The following is a 14,566-nucleotide window of genomic DNA, read 5'->3' on the forward strand; positions in this document are numbered from 1 at the left end:
CACACTGTCCCCAAATCCCCTTATGTCATTTGTATTTAGAAATCTGTCAATCTCTGCTTTAAACATACTCAATGACTGAGCTTTCACAGCTCGCTGGGATAGAGAATTTCAAAGATTCACATCCCACTGAGTAAAGACATTTCTCCTCATTTCTGTCCTAAGTGGCTTCCCCTTTATTTTGAAATTGTGCCCACTGGTTCTAGACTCCCCAACCAGGGGAAACATCTTAGCTGCATCTAACCTGTCTATCCCTTTAAGTATTTTGTAGGTTTCAATGAGATCACCTCTCATTCTTCTAAACGCTAGAGAATATGGGCCCAGTTTTCCCAATCTCTCTCTTCGTAGGATAGCCTTGCCATCCGAGGAACAAGTCTGGTGAACCTTCATTGTACTCCCTCTATGGCAGTACTATCCTTCCCAAGGTAAAGGGACCAAAACTGCACACAGTCGTCTAAGTGCGGTCTAACCCAGGTTCTATACAATTGAAGCAAGACTTCACTACTGTACTCAAATCCAACAGTGTTTATTTTACTGTAAATGTGCTAAAACAGGTTAGTAATATGTTTTCCTTTTAAATATCTAATGTAAGATTACTTGAATGGTAATTAATGTTTTATATTTTTGGTTTTGTTAATCATGAAAGGTTGACTCATTGCTTTTAAAGTAGCATCCATTGATAAATTTACAAAATGATGAGAGAACCATTAGTTTTGAAGAACAAAATATGGGATACATAATGTGAACATTTTTTGGAGTATTACACTGCAGTTATCCAAAACTTTTGGTTTTATGATTATGGAAATTAATAGAGGTAACATGAGTCTTTTGTTTGCAAGGAAATTTTTCTTTTGGCAACTGCATTTCACAATTTGATGAATTAATTTTTTTTGCTCCTTCCTCTTTTATCCCCCCCCCCCCAGTATTTCCCTATATGTCTTCAGTTGCCCAGAATTACTGCCAGGAACTGCTAACTACTTTGAATTTAACAGCAGGGCTTCATTATAATAATTTCCTTCCATTTCCTGCCTGACGGCCAACCAAATTGACAGACTGGCCCGCTGCTGGGCGGGGAAAGCTATGGCAATCATGAGTGTGGGGATCGCTGCAGATACGTGGAAGGGAGGAAATGGTTCGATCGGGTGGTGGGGTTATGAGGGGAATGGGGAGAAGATAAATGGTCACAGCAGGATTTGAGGGGCTGCGATCATCAAAGGGAGACCAAATGCTTCTTTGAGGGGCTGGGAAGAGGACTCCTTCTCATAGCCCACAAGGAGTGCTATAAGAAAGCAGTTATCTCCTGGAACAGGCAGCTCCCACCTCCATTTCATTGTCCATTTTCCTGAGTCTTGGGAATCAGGCCGGCAGCAGTTAATAGCATTGTGGGAGCCTGGCTTAAATATGTTAATGAAGTTTTCTGTCTCTCCAACACTCCTGTTCAAAAGATTATCATTTGGAAAGATTTGGGTTGGTAAATAACAGCTAGCACAGATTTGATTAATTTAATCGAAGTAATGGAAAGTGCTGCTGAGGATGATGAATTGTTATGTACATTCACTATCAAAGGCTTTTGACAACGTACCACATAATAGTCTTGCCAGCAGAATTGAAGCCCATTGGGTTAAAGGGGCAGTGGCAGCCTGGATCCAAAATTGCCTAAGGGACAGGAAGTAGAGAGTAATGGTGAAGACTGGAAAGAAGTATACAGTGTTGAACCCCAGCCCCACAAAGAGGTTGGTATTAAGACCACTGTGCACACATACATTTAATAATCTTGATTTGGGTATTAAGAGCATAATTTCAAAATTTGCAGATGAGCCAAAACTCAGTAGTAACCAGTGAGGAGGATAGTAACAGACTTCAGGAGGATATGGCCAGACTGGTGAAATGGGCAGAGAGATGGCAGATGAAATCTAATGCAGAGCAGTATGAATTGATGCATGTTGGAAGATAGCATGAGAAGCAATATAAACTAAGTGGTAAAATTTTCAAGGGTCTGCAGAAACAGACACCTGAGGGTTTACATATACAAATCCTTTAAGTCGGCAGGGCATGTGATAAGATTGAAAAAACAAACATGACCTTGGGCTTTATAAGTAGAGGCATAGATTACAAAATTAGGGAAGTTATGGAATACCTTTTAAATCACTGGTTAGGCCTCAGCTTTGAGTACGGTGTCCAATTCTGGGCACTACATTTTAGAAAGGATGTCAAAGAGAGGGTGCAGAGGATAGGGTGATATGTGAACGGGACCTTTTATGAATTAGGATACGGGCATCAGAGTTTTGGATGAGCTCAAGAATATGTAGGGTGGCAGATGAGAGGCTAGCAAGGACAGCATTAGAAAAGTCGCGTCTAGAGGTAACAAAGGCATAGATGAAGATTTCAGCAGCTGCTGAGCTGAGAAGGGGTGGAATCGGGCAACATTACAGAGGTGGAAATCGGCTGTCTTAGTGATGGAATGGATATGTGGTCGGATGTTCATCAGAGGGGTCAAATACCACACCAAGGTTGCGAATGGTCTTGTTTAGACTCAGTGGCCAGGGAAAGGGATGGAGTCGTTGACTAGGGAATGAAATTTGTGTTGGGGACTGCAGGCAATGGAATCTGTTTTTCCACTGTTTATTTGGAGAAAAATTCTGCTCATCCATTAATGGATGTCGGAGAAGCAGTGTGACAGACAGACAGTGGAGGGGTTGAGAGAATATTGAGACTAATTGCATAGCTCTTTTGAAGAACTGGCACAGGCACGATGGGCCAAATGGCCTCTTTCCATGCTGTATGATTCTATGAGCTGATGTAAGGACCAGATAAGTTGCCCTGGCACTTGAACAGCTCTATCTTGGTAATTTAATGTACAGTATCCACCTACACCAATCTCAAGTTGGTCCAATTCTGAAACCAAAGATAAATATGACCTTTTATGTAAAATATTTCTAAAGTGGCAGAGTTGGCAAACATGGGTGAGATATGATCCAGCTTGTGCAATCTACAAATGGTGTCTGCCAAAACATTTATAACCTTTTAAATATGCTTAAACCCCAGTTTAGAGTAAAGTAAATCTTAAACCTGAAACAATTGCCATCTCCCTTTTGTCCATCGGGTGAGAACCTCCGCATGCACGCAGACTTGGGTTAAATCTCAGTCGGCTTAGCTTGAAGATCTCGTGTACTGGTTGTTTAACCTGTGTTCAGCATCTTATCATAAACCTCCACAAGCAGAATTATTAAAATATTTCCTTTGTCCTCATTTTCTGTTATTTTAACATGTCACTTTGTGCTGGGTTTAACAAAAACTTTAGATAGGCAAGTAACAGGTAATGCACATTCAGGATACTTTCCCAAGCACCGATCTTTCAGTTGGATTCCCATGGTTAGAGAAGTCAGCCAGTGAATAAAGCTAATGTAGGCATTTGAGGATTTTTGGCTTTAACTCCCAGACTTGCATTGTTTTTGACAATTATTTAAAATAAACAAAACTTGAAATGCCCAATTTACTTTGATTTAATTGCTTACTGTTGACAGCAATTGAGCCATTGTTCTACATAAGAACAATGGGGTAGGAAAAGACCAGTTGATGCATCAACTCTGCACCCCTCCAACACACACACACACATGCATACGCTATGGCTGGAGCATCATTGCATAGTATTTACAGCACAGAAATAGGCCATTTGATACAACAGGTCAATGTCGGTATCTGTGGAGATAGATCTCTCTCCACAGATGCTGCCAGACTTGCTGAGTGTTTCCAGCATTTCTTGTTTTTATTTCAGATTTCCAGCATCCGCAGTATTTTGCTTTTTAATTTAGGTCAATGTCAGTGTTTGTTCCACACAAATCTCCTCCCACCTTACATGATCTCCTTATCAACATATTCTTCTATTCCTTTTTCCCTCCATACAATTATCTTGCTCCCCATTAAATGCATCTATTCTGTTTGCCTCAACTACTCCCATGTGGTAGCATGTTCCACATTCTAACCAGTCCTGAATTCCTTATTAAATTTATTTAGTGATTGTCTTGTATTTATGGTGTCTAATTTTGGACTCTCTCACAAGTGGACACATCTTCTGTACATCCACTGTGTCAAACCCTTTCATATTTGATAGACCTCTGTCAGGTCACCTCTCAGCCTATTGTTTTCTCAAGAAAAGAGCCCTAGCACGTTGAGTTTTTCCTGATGGTTGTTACCCCTCAGTTCTGTTATCATCCTTGCAGATCATTTTTGCATTTTCTCCAGTGCCTCTATAACCTTTTTCCGTATTACGGAAACCAGAACCGAGCACAGTATTCTTGCGTGTAACCAAGGTTCTGTATAAGTTTAACATAACTTCTCTACTTTTGAATTTTGAATGATGGTTAGACATTTCCTATCCACAACTTTTCAACCACCACACCCTCTCCCAAATGCAGCCATTTAATCATCTGGGAGAAACAACAAAAGGTGAAAAATACTGCAGAATATTCCTCTCTGGGCCCCTCAGGTGATCAAAATCTGTTGAGTTCAGATAGACCATGTGTTGTCTGCTAAGTCGCTTATCTTCTATATGATATGTCTGCTGCAGTCGAGAACCAGCCCAGCTTCTGCTTGAAGGAATGCAGAGTCAGCGCACACTGCACCAACCAGAAATGCATTCCATAAACTCACTGTCTGCTAGGGAGAAACAATCCACCTAACAACTAGTATATTCCTAGTTTTGCACCGTTTAAATGCCTGTCCCTTGTTCCTTCTCAGGATTATTCCAGTTTGAGACACCATCAATAAGCACGCAATCCAGCCCTTTCATTACTTTATAAAGCTCTATCTTTATGTCTACACTACTCCAGAGTAAATAGACCCAGCTCTTTAAGCCTATCTGAGTAGCTAAGGTTCTTTAGGCTAGGAATCATTCTCATAGCTCTCCTCTGAAACTTTTCCAAGGCTCTTACATCCCCCACCTTCCGAGGGGACTAGAACTGGGCACAGTATTCCAAATATAACCAATGATCTGTACAATGACGACAGAATGGCTCTATTAATACAAATCAATACTCTGTTAGCTTTAGCTACAGCTTTTCTGCATTGGTTATGAGCCTTTAATGCTTTGCACAATGATCCATTTCTCTGGCAATCACTTTCAGTATTGTTTCCCCCTAAATGCTAACTGTATTCTGTGATGGTCCTACAAGCGTGCATGATGCTATGCTTATCCAGGTTCTCCCAATGTTTAGATGAAATTCTGGCCTATAAATTGGATCGTGCCTGATGAAGTCAGTGGCAGGACCGTGGCAAATTAATCTGCTGGCCTCATTATGACGTGTAGCCAAAAAGGCTGCTTGCCAGTCATTGGGGGTGGGCAGCAAGAGTTGCATTTCTGGCAAGATTCTAACTTCATATGCTTCTCTCCAGGTTCAAGATGGTGGTGGTGATGTCTTTAAGAAAGTGTGATCATCTTTGCAGCAGTTGGGTTCTAAACCTGACACACAGCATGAGCCACCCATCCTACTTCTAAGACTGTTCTTGCTTTAGATTCAAAGCCTGACATTCCAGTTTGTGCTTTGGGTGCACAGCATGACATACAAGTGGAATATTCATTATAGTTATTAGTTTTCATCTTTACCCCCTTCCAAATCCTACTTATGGGCATAACTTTGAGAGAAGGCAGCTATCTAGGCTGCAGCACCTGAAAATGTTATATTCTGGCTTCAGTAGTAAATGCTTTGTATTTCCTGTCAGTAAATCTACAGATAATTCAGTTAATTAAATCTAACCATGTTAGGTTTTTGTGACTACTTTTCCACTTGACAGCTGTTGAAATAAGGGAACCAGTTTTTCCCCTAGGCCTACCCTAGATGCTAATCTTGATGCAGGAATGCAAGAAGTCAATGCTGGCAGGGAGCTTTAACTGATGAAACATTGTTCGGTTGCATTCCAATACCAGGATCAACATCCAAGACTGAGATGAATTGCAAATATCCACTTGGATTATTGATATCTAATTAGAGATGGATCCATCAATCAGATGCGTAGTTCTTTTTTGGATGGGATGTGCTACATCTCTATTGGCTGCATTTGTATTTTTATTCTATTTGTATTTTGTTTGCCAATTTTCATCCGTTCTTGTAACTGAAGTTGTTGATGTCTTGTTGGCATATGTTCCATTGGTACTGGTTATCTCTCAAAACCTCACTTCATGCTCAAGGCTTGCTGGATAGCCATATGGAGCATGACCTTTGGCATTTTTCCCCCCTCCTCCTTCCAAACCGATTTAACATTGAGGTTAATTCCAGCATCTCTGTTTCAGTCCCAAAATGTGAACTTGGCGAAGACTGAAAAATGAACCTGGAACCTTCCTGACTCATATGACTGTTATTCACTGGATGAATGCCTCAGAGTATTGGGAGAATCCCAATTGGCTGTTTTTGCTCTTTTTTTTAAAAAAATGGTGACTATTTTCTGAGTCACTTTCTCTTTTCAGCCCGTCACCTTCCAACTAGAGTTGTCGTCTTCACTTTTTACTGGTGAAAATGTCTAGGGGACCATTCTATTCCAAACCAGAAATATACTTCCTTTAGGATCAACTGAGCATTATTCTCCGTAGATCTGATAGTGTGTTAAAGATTGGTTAGTCATCATTGACCTTTTCCCTCCAAGGAATGTTTTCATATTCCAATAAGCAGGAATAGAACAATCCAGCTTTAGCCATTGATGAAGCCCCATTAATTATTTTGCAGAAATACCTTAATTTTTCCAAAATGTGGTTCAAATGTTGCATGCGCAATGTAATCTTTTGAGCCCTTTCTTGAGGCTGATTTGGAAATGATCTCCTTTTATCTCCCCAAAGGTTATGTTGCATAAGGCGTGAGACAAATGAATTTTAATACAAGTACAACAACTTGCATTTATATACTGTGAAGTCATTCACTTTGGTAGGAAAAGTACAAAAGCAGAATACTTGTTAAATGTTGAGAGACTGGAAATGTTGGATTCAGAGGGACCTGGGTGAGCTTGTACATAAATCGCAAAGTTAACATGGAAGTACGGCGCGCAATTAGGAAGGCACATTGTATGTTGGCCTGTATTACAAAGAGACTGGAGTATAAGAATAAAGAAGCCTTACTGCAATTATATAGGGCCTTGGTAAGACCATACCTGGAGTAGTGTACTCATTTAGTCTCCTTACCTAAGGAAAGATAGACTTGCCTTAGAGGGAGTACAACAAAAGTTCACTAGATTGATTAGAGATGAGGGGATTGTCCTATGAGGAAAGATTGAGTAGAGTAGGCCTATATTCAATACAATTTAGAAGAATGAGAGGTGATTTCATTGAAAAACACACAATTTTTAAGGGGCATGGCAGGGTAAATGTTGAGATGTTTCCCCTGGCTGGGGAATCTAGAACAAGAGATCACAGTCTCAGAATAAGGGGTCAACAATTTAGGACTGCGATGAGAAATTTCTTCACTCAAAGGATTATTAGTCTTGGAAATTCTCTACCCCAGAGAGCTGTGGATGCTCAGTTGTTGAGTATATTCAAGACAGAGATTGATGGATTTTTGGGAATAAAGGGATATGGGGATAGTGAGGGACGGTGAAGTTGAGGTCGATCAGGTTCAAAGGGCTTGTATGGCCTAGCCCTATTTTTTGTTATTATAAGGCTTCAAATTTGTTTTTCTTCTCCTTGCGCTTATAAACAAATAAACATCAAGGCACCAACCATGCTCAAGGCATTAGTTAACACACAAACGTGTAGGTTCATTTATTAAGGAGTTGAAGAGTTGGTAGCATTACAAAGTAGGAGAACTTGTACACATGTCTGATCTGGTTGCTCCCTCACAGCAGGCTGAGTCACGTGATGCACTGCATCATTTCCCCTCTAGTAATGTATACAGAAAACCTAACCCACGCCCACTGAAAGGTGCATCACAACAGATACTGTTCCATGAGGATAGGGAGCACTTGTGGTCTACCATATAGCTGTATATGTTGGTTAGTAACATGTCTTGTTGTTTGAGGCAGCTCATGATTGTATTGAAGGAAACTGATCTCCCTTGCACTGTTTGTATTTTTTTGACTTGGTGCTGTTTGGTAATGTATTTTTTTACAGATTTTTATGAATAAAGTATATTTTGGAAATAAAAAAAAATGTCTTGTTTGAACACTTATAATCCTCTAAACCTGAGCTCTTCCAAAACTCTGCAGCCTACCAAATTTGCACCAAGTCCCATTCACCCATTGGCCCTGTGCATACTGGCAGCTAAGTCTGGCAATGCCTTGAATTTAAACCCCTCATCCTTGCATTCAAATCCCGTTATGGCCTTGTCCCTCCCTATTTCTGTAACTTCCTCCTACCGTACAGCCCTCCGATCTCTGCTGCTCCAGTTCTGGCCTCTTGTGCATCACTCCACCATTGCCAGCCATGCCCTCAGTTGCCTAGGAGGAAAGAGAGGTGGAGGGGTTTAGGGCAGGAATTCCAGGGCATGGTGCCTTGATAAGGCCACCAGTGGTGGAGCGATTAAAATTGTAGATGCTCAAAAGGTCAGAATTAGAGGAGCACAGATACCTCGGAGAATTGTGGAGCTGGAGGAAATTAGAGATTTATTTTTATTGATTCTTGGGATGTGGGTGTCACTGGCGAGGCCAGCATTTAGTGCCCATCCCTAATTGCCCTTGAAAAGGTGTTGGTGAGCTACCTTCTTGAACTGCTGCAGTCCATGTGGATTAGGTACACCCACAGTGCTGTGAGGAAGGGAGTTCCAGGATTTTGACCCAGCGACAGTGAAGGAATGAATGTATAGTTCCAATACAGGATGGTGGGTGGCTTGGAGGGGAACTTGCAGGTGGTGGTGGTCCCATGCGTTTGCTGCCCTTGTCCTTCTAGGTGGTAGAGGTCATGGGTTTGTAAGGTGCTGTCTAAGGAGCCTTGGTGCAGTGCTGCAGTGCATCTTGTAGATGGTACACACTGCTGTCACTGTGCGTTGGTGATGGAGCGAGTGAATGTTTGTGGATGGGGTGCCAATCAAGCAAGCTGCTTTGGCCTTGATGGTGTCGAGCATCTTGAGTGTTGTTGGAGCTGCACCCGTCCAGGCAAGTGGAGAGTATTCCAACACACTCCTGACTTGTGCCTTGTAGATGGTGGACAGGCTTTGAAGAGTCAGGAGGTGAGTTACTCGCCGCAGGATTCCTAGTCTCTGACCTGCTTTGGTAGCCACGCTGTTTATATGGCTACTCCAGTTTAGTTTCTGGTCAATGGTATTCTCCCAGGATGTTGATCATCACGGATTCAGCAATCGTAATGCTATTGAATGGCAAGGGGCAATGGTTAGATCCTCTTTTTTTTTGGAGATGGTCATTGCCTGATAATTGTGTGGTACGAATGTTACTTGCCACTTATCAGTCCAAGCCTGGATATTACCCAGGTCTTGCTGTATTTCTACATGGACTGCTTCAGTCAATATCTGAGGAGTCGCGAATGGTGCTGAACAATGTGCTGTCATCAGCAAACATCCCCACTTCTGACCTTGTGATTGAAGGAAGATCATTGATGAAGCAGCTGAAGATGGTTGGGCCTAGGACACTACCCTGAGGAACTCTTACAGTGATGACCTGGAGTTGAGGTGATTGACCTCCAACAACCACAACCATCTTCCTCTGCTCTAGGTACGACTCCAATCAGTGGAGAATTTTCCCCCTGATTCCCATTGACTCCAGTTTTGTTGAGGCTCCTTCATGCCATACTCGGTCACATGCTGCATTGATGTCAAGGGCAGTCACTCTCACCTCACTTCTTGAGTTCAGCTCTTTTGTCCATGTTTGAACCAAGGCTGTAATGAGGTCAGGAGCTGAATGGCCTTGTCGGAACCCAAACTGAGCGTCATTGAGCAGGTTATTGCTTGATAGTACAGTCGACAACACCTTCCATCACTTCACAGATGATTGAGAGTAGACTGATTGGGCGGTAATTGGCCGGGTTGGACTTGTCCTGCTTTTTATATACAGGACATACCTGGGCAATATTCCACATTGCAGGGTAGATGCCATTGTTATAGCTGGACTGGAACAGATTGGCTAGGGGCATGGCAAGTTCTGGAGCACAGGTCTTCAGTACTATTGCCGGAATGTTGTCACGGCCCATAGCCTTTGCAGTATCCAGTGCCTTCAGTCGTTTCTTGATATCACGCGAAGTGAATTGAATTGACTGAAAACTGGCATCTATGATGCTGGGGACCTCAGGAGGAGGCCGAGATGGATCATCCATTCGGCAGTTCTAGCTGAAGATTGTTGCAAATGCTTCAGCCTTATCTTTTGCACTGATGTGCTGGACTCCCCCATCATTGAGGACGGGAATATTTGTGGAGCCATCTCCTCCAGTTAGTTGTTTAATTGTCCACCACCATTCATGTTGGATGTGGCAGGACTGCAGAGCGTAGATCTGATCTGTTGGTTATGGGATCACTTAGCTCTGTCCATCGTATGTTGCTTTCACTGAATAGTAGTTCTGGGTTGTAGCTTCACCAGGTTGACACCACATTTTCAGGTATGCCTAGTGTTGCTCCTGGCATGCTCTCCTGCATTCTTCTTTGAACGAGGGTTGGTCTCCTGGCTTGATGGTAATGGTAGAGTGGGGGGTATGCTGGGCCATGAGGTTACAGATTGTGGTTGAATATAATTCTGCTGCTGCTGATGGCCCACAGCGCCTCATGGATATCCAGTGTTGCATTGTTAGATCTGTTCGAAATCTATCCCATTTAGCACGGTGGTAGTACCACACAACACGATGGTGGGTATCCTCAGTGTGAAGATGGGATTTTCTCTCCACAAGGACTGTGTGGTGGTCACTCCTGCCAGTACTGTCATGGACAGATGCATCTGCGGCAGGCAGATTGGTGAGGACGAGGTCAAATATATTTTTCCTTGTTGGTTCCCTCACCACCTGCCGCAGACCCAATCTAGCAGGTATGTCCTTTATGATTCTGTCAGGTCGGTCAGTAGTGGTGCTACGGAGCTGCTCTTTGTTTTGGACGTTGAAGTCCCTCGCCCAGAGATGGGGAGGGGAAAGGCAATGGAGGGATATGAAAACAAGGATGAGAATTTTTGAACCGTGTTACTGGACTGGGACCAATGTAGGTCAGCGAACACAGGGGCGATGGTGAACGGGACTTGGTATGAGTAAAGTCACCGGCAGCAGAGTTTTGGATGATCTCAAGTTTATAGAGGGTAGAATGTGGGAGGCCGACGAGGAGTGCATTGGAATGATCAAGTGAGGTTTTCAATAGCAGATGAGCTGAGGCGGGGGGCGAAGTCAGGGAATGTTATGGTTGGGGAGAATAGGCAGTGTTGGTCTGAGAAGCAAAGGTTTTCTCAAGATTGCTAACTGCCATGCTGTTTCAAATAGAGCTCAGTCTTCTTGTTTGAACACTTGTAATGCATGTCTTTCAATGATTCATCCAGGTTGACACAATCATCATTGTTAGTCATTTAGTTAGCAACAGCTGTCTTGATGAATTTCCTCATTTGGAGAAGAGCTTCATTGGTTGGGGTGGGGGATGGTGGTGGTGCTGCCCTTAGCAGATCATTTTTTTTTGCAGCTATGTGCAATCATGAGTTTAAGCTGTAAGTTAATGTCAAATTATGGGTGGATTTTTGTTATAAATCAATTTGCAGTGATATTGAAGTTGAGACTGATGCAAACCTTTTGCAGTTGATACTATTGTAAACTGAGGTGACACTTCAATTCCATCAGTCAGGGATGAATTCAAATTGGTGTTTCCTGGTGCAATAAATACTGCTAACCTGGCATGTCAATTGCTGTCACTTGCAATTTAAAGAAAATTTTCATAAAACTTTTCATCAGAAAGTGGAGAATAGTTGATCATAATACTTAGAAACATTTTTTGAAATGGGGTTTTCATGACTTTCTACTTTGGTTTCAGCAGATAAAGGCTTTCATATAGTTTCTTGCAAGCAGTTGGTGGGGTGTTTGGAAGTGCAATTGGAAGAAATGTAGAGACTAAGAAATAACTTGACTTTTTTTACAAAATTATATGCTGTTGTAGGCTGCTGTTCCTCCCCATGTCAAATATTTACAGTGGCACATCATATTAAAGTTGTAGCATTTTGTAACCCACATTTTACACTTTAAGGTAGTATGGATGGGTTTTGAAGCGGGCAAGAGGGGCACAATTTATTATTTCCCAAATTTCTACCTTTTGTTCTTTGTGCCATTCAGTTTTGAGTGAGATTCCCATATTTACTTCAAGAGCAAAATACTGCGAATGCTTGAAACATGAAATAAAAACAGTTCTGACAATAGGTCATCGACCTGAAATGTTAACTGTTTCTCTCCACAGATGCTGCCAGACCTGCTGAGTATTTCCAGCATTTTCTATTTGTATCCCTTGTTAATCATGAACCTGCTTCCTAGAGTCATTGAATCACCAAATCTAACAGTACAGAACGAGGCCATTAGCCCATCTTTCATGTTTGAAGGAGCTGTCCAATTTAGTCCTGCATCCTAGATTTTACACCCCCCACCCATAACCCCGAAAATTAGTCTTGTTCAAGTGCATGTCCAATTGCCTTTTGAAAGTTACCCACTAGCTCTTTTGCCAATTATGCTAAATCTGTGGCCTCTGGTTACCGACCAACTTGTCAGAAGGAACCATTTCTCCCTACTTGCTCTATCAAAACCCCGCTGGAATTTCAAATACCTCTATTAGGTCTCCACTTAATCTTCTCTGTTCCAAGAAGAACAGTTCCTCCTGCTCCTAATCTCTCCACATAACTAAACTCCCTCATCTTCGGTATCAATCTGGCAAACCTTCTTTTGTTCCCTTTCGAGGGCCTTGATATCCTTCTAAAGTGTGGTACTCCGAATTGTGCACAATACTTTAACTGAGGCCTAACCAAAGATTTGTAAAGGTTTAGCATGACTTGCTTTTTGTATTCAGTGCTGTTATTTATGAAGCCAAGTATCCCATATGCTTTCTTAACTAACTTCTCAACTGACCCTGCCACCTTCAAAGATTTGTGAATATGCACCTCTGGATTCCTGGCCCTTGCTTTCTCCCCTCACCCCACCACCCTTGTTTCCCCCCCCCAACCAACCCAACAGAGTAACACTTCGATTATACTGCATGTCCATGTAGTTTCTGCTGAAGGACATCACGTCTCACTTATTCACATTAAGTTGTATCTGCCCATTTCACCAGTCTATGTATGTCTTCCTGAAGTCTGCTATCATGCTATTTGCTACTTTACCAAGTTAGGTATCATCCAGATTGTTCTTGTATATAAACAATTCTCCTGGTACTTGCCCCTGAGACCTGACTGCATAACTCTCTCCAGTCAGAAAAACATCCATTCACCTTCGTTTCAGGCAGCCTGTTACAATGCTGTGATGGCGACTGAAACCTGATTGAAGAGACTTAAGCATAGCTTTGTAGGACAGATGGACACAAATGTTGGAGGGAACAGCATGTTCAAGAGCTTTGGAAAGGAACAGGAAGTTTGAACGTAGGGCAGTAATTTACATGGCCAGAGGGCTGAGAGTAGGTTTTTGAGGAGGCTGGTCATTTTGAAAGAGAGGGGCAATGTTTGAAAGGGAATCATTTATGATGTCATCTGTTTTGAGGACCAGGAAGGGAAGTTGGGCGGTCAGCAGTGGGAATAGATTCGAGGGATCAGGATGTGGGTCTCATGGACAAGGTGAGCTCTAAGGCGGCATGAAGAGGGATTAGAGCGAAAGTGGGAAAAGATATGGATTCAGGACTTGGGTAGGGAGGGAAGCTTGACTAGATTAACGAGAAATGAGGAGCAAGCTGCATGGGCAGCTGAATGTCTGATCATATTCTAATTTTCTAAGTGAATTGTTAAGATTTTCTTATGCATAGATTTCAGCACTTTCCTGATGATTGATGTAAGACTAACTGGATTGGAGTTCCATGTTTTAGATTTTTTAGATTTTAGAGATACAGCACTGAAACAGGCCCTTCGGCCCACCGAGTCTGTGCCGACCATTAACCACCCATTTATACTAATCCCATATTCCTACCGCATCCCCACCTGTCTCTATATTCCCCTACCACCTACCTATACTAGGGGCAATTTATAATGACCAATTTACCTATCAACCTGCAAGTCTTTTGGCTGTGGGAGGAAACCGGAGCACCCGGAGGAAACCCACGCAGACACAGGGAGAACTTGCAAACTCCACACAGGCAGTACCCAGAATTGAACCCGGGTCGCTGGAGCTGTGAGGCTGCGGTGCTAACCACTTCTCTCTCTCCCTTTCTTGAATAGTGGTGTTACTTTTGCTAACTTACAATCTACTGGGACCATTCGAGAATATTGGGAATTTTTGGAAAATCATAACCAGTGCATCCACTATCTCTGCAGCTACCTTTTAGAACCCTAGGATGTAGGCCATCAGGTCCTGGGCACTTGTTGGATTTTAGTCCCTTAAGTTTCCCCAGTACTTTTTCTCTGCTGATATCAATTACCTTAATTTCTTCACTCTTATTAGCTTCTAGGTTAACCTCTATTTCTGGTATGTAACTTGTATCTTCTACTGTGAAGACAGACACAA

General features: G+C 42.4%; 1 protein-coding gene across 1 annotated transcript in view; it reads left to right on the top strand.

The window, feature by feature from the left end:
• Positions 1-14,566, top strand: part of fgf2 (fibroblast growth factor 2) — a 144,631-nt gene that overhangs the window by 89,571 nt on the left and 40,494 nt on the right. The window lies entirely within an intron of this gene.

This window comes from Heterodontus francisci, chromosome 1 (assembly GCF_036365525.1).
Source record: "Heterodontus francisci isolate sHetFra1 chromosome 1, sHetFra1.hap1, whole genome shotgun sequence".
Classification (NCBI taxonomy): domain Eukaryota; kingdom Metazoa; phylum Chordata; class Chondrichthyes; order Heterodontiformes; family Heterodontidae; genus Heterodontus; species Heterodontus francisci.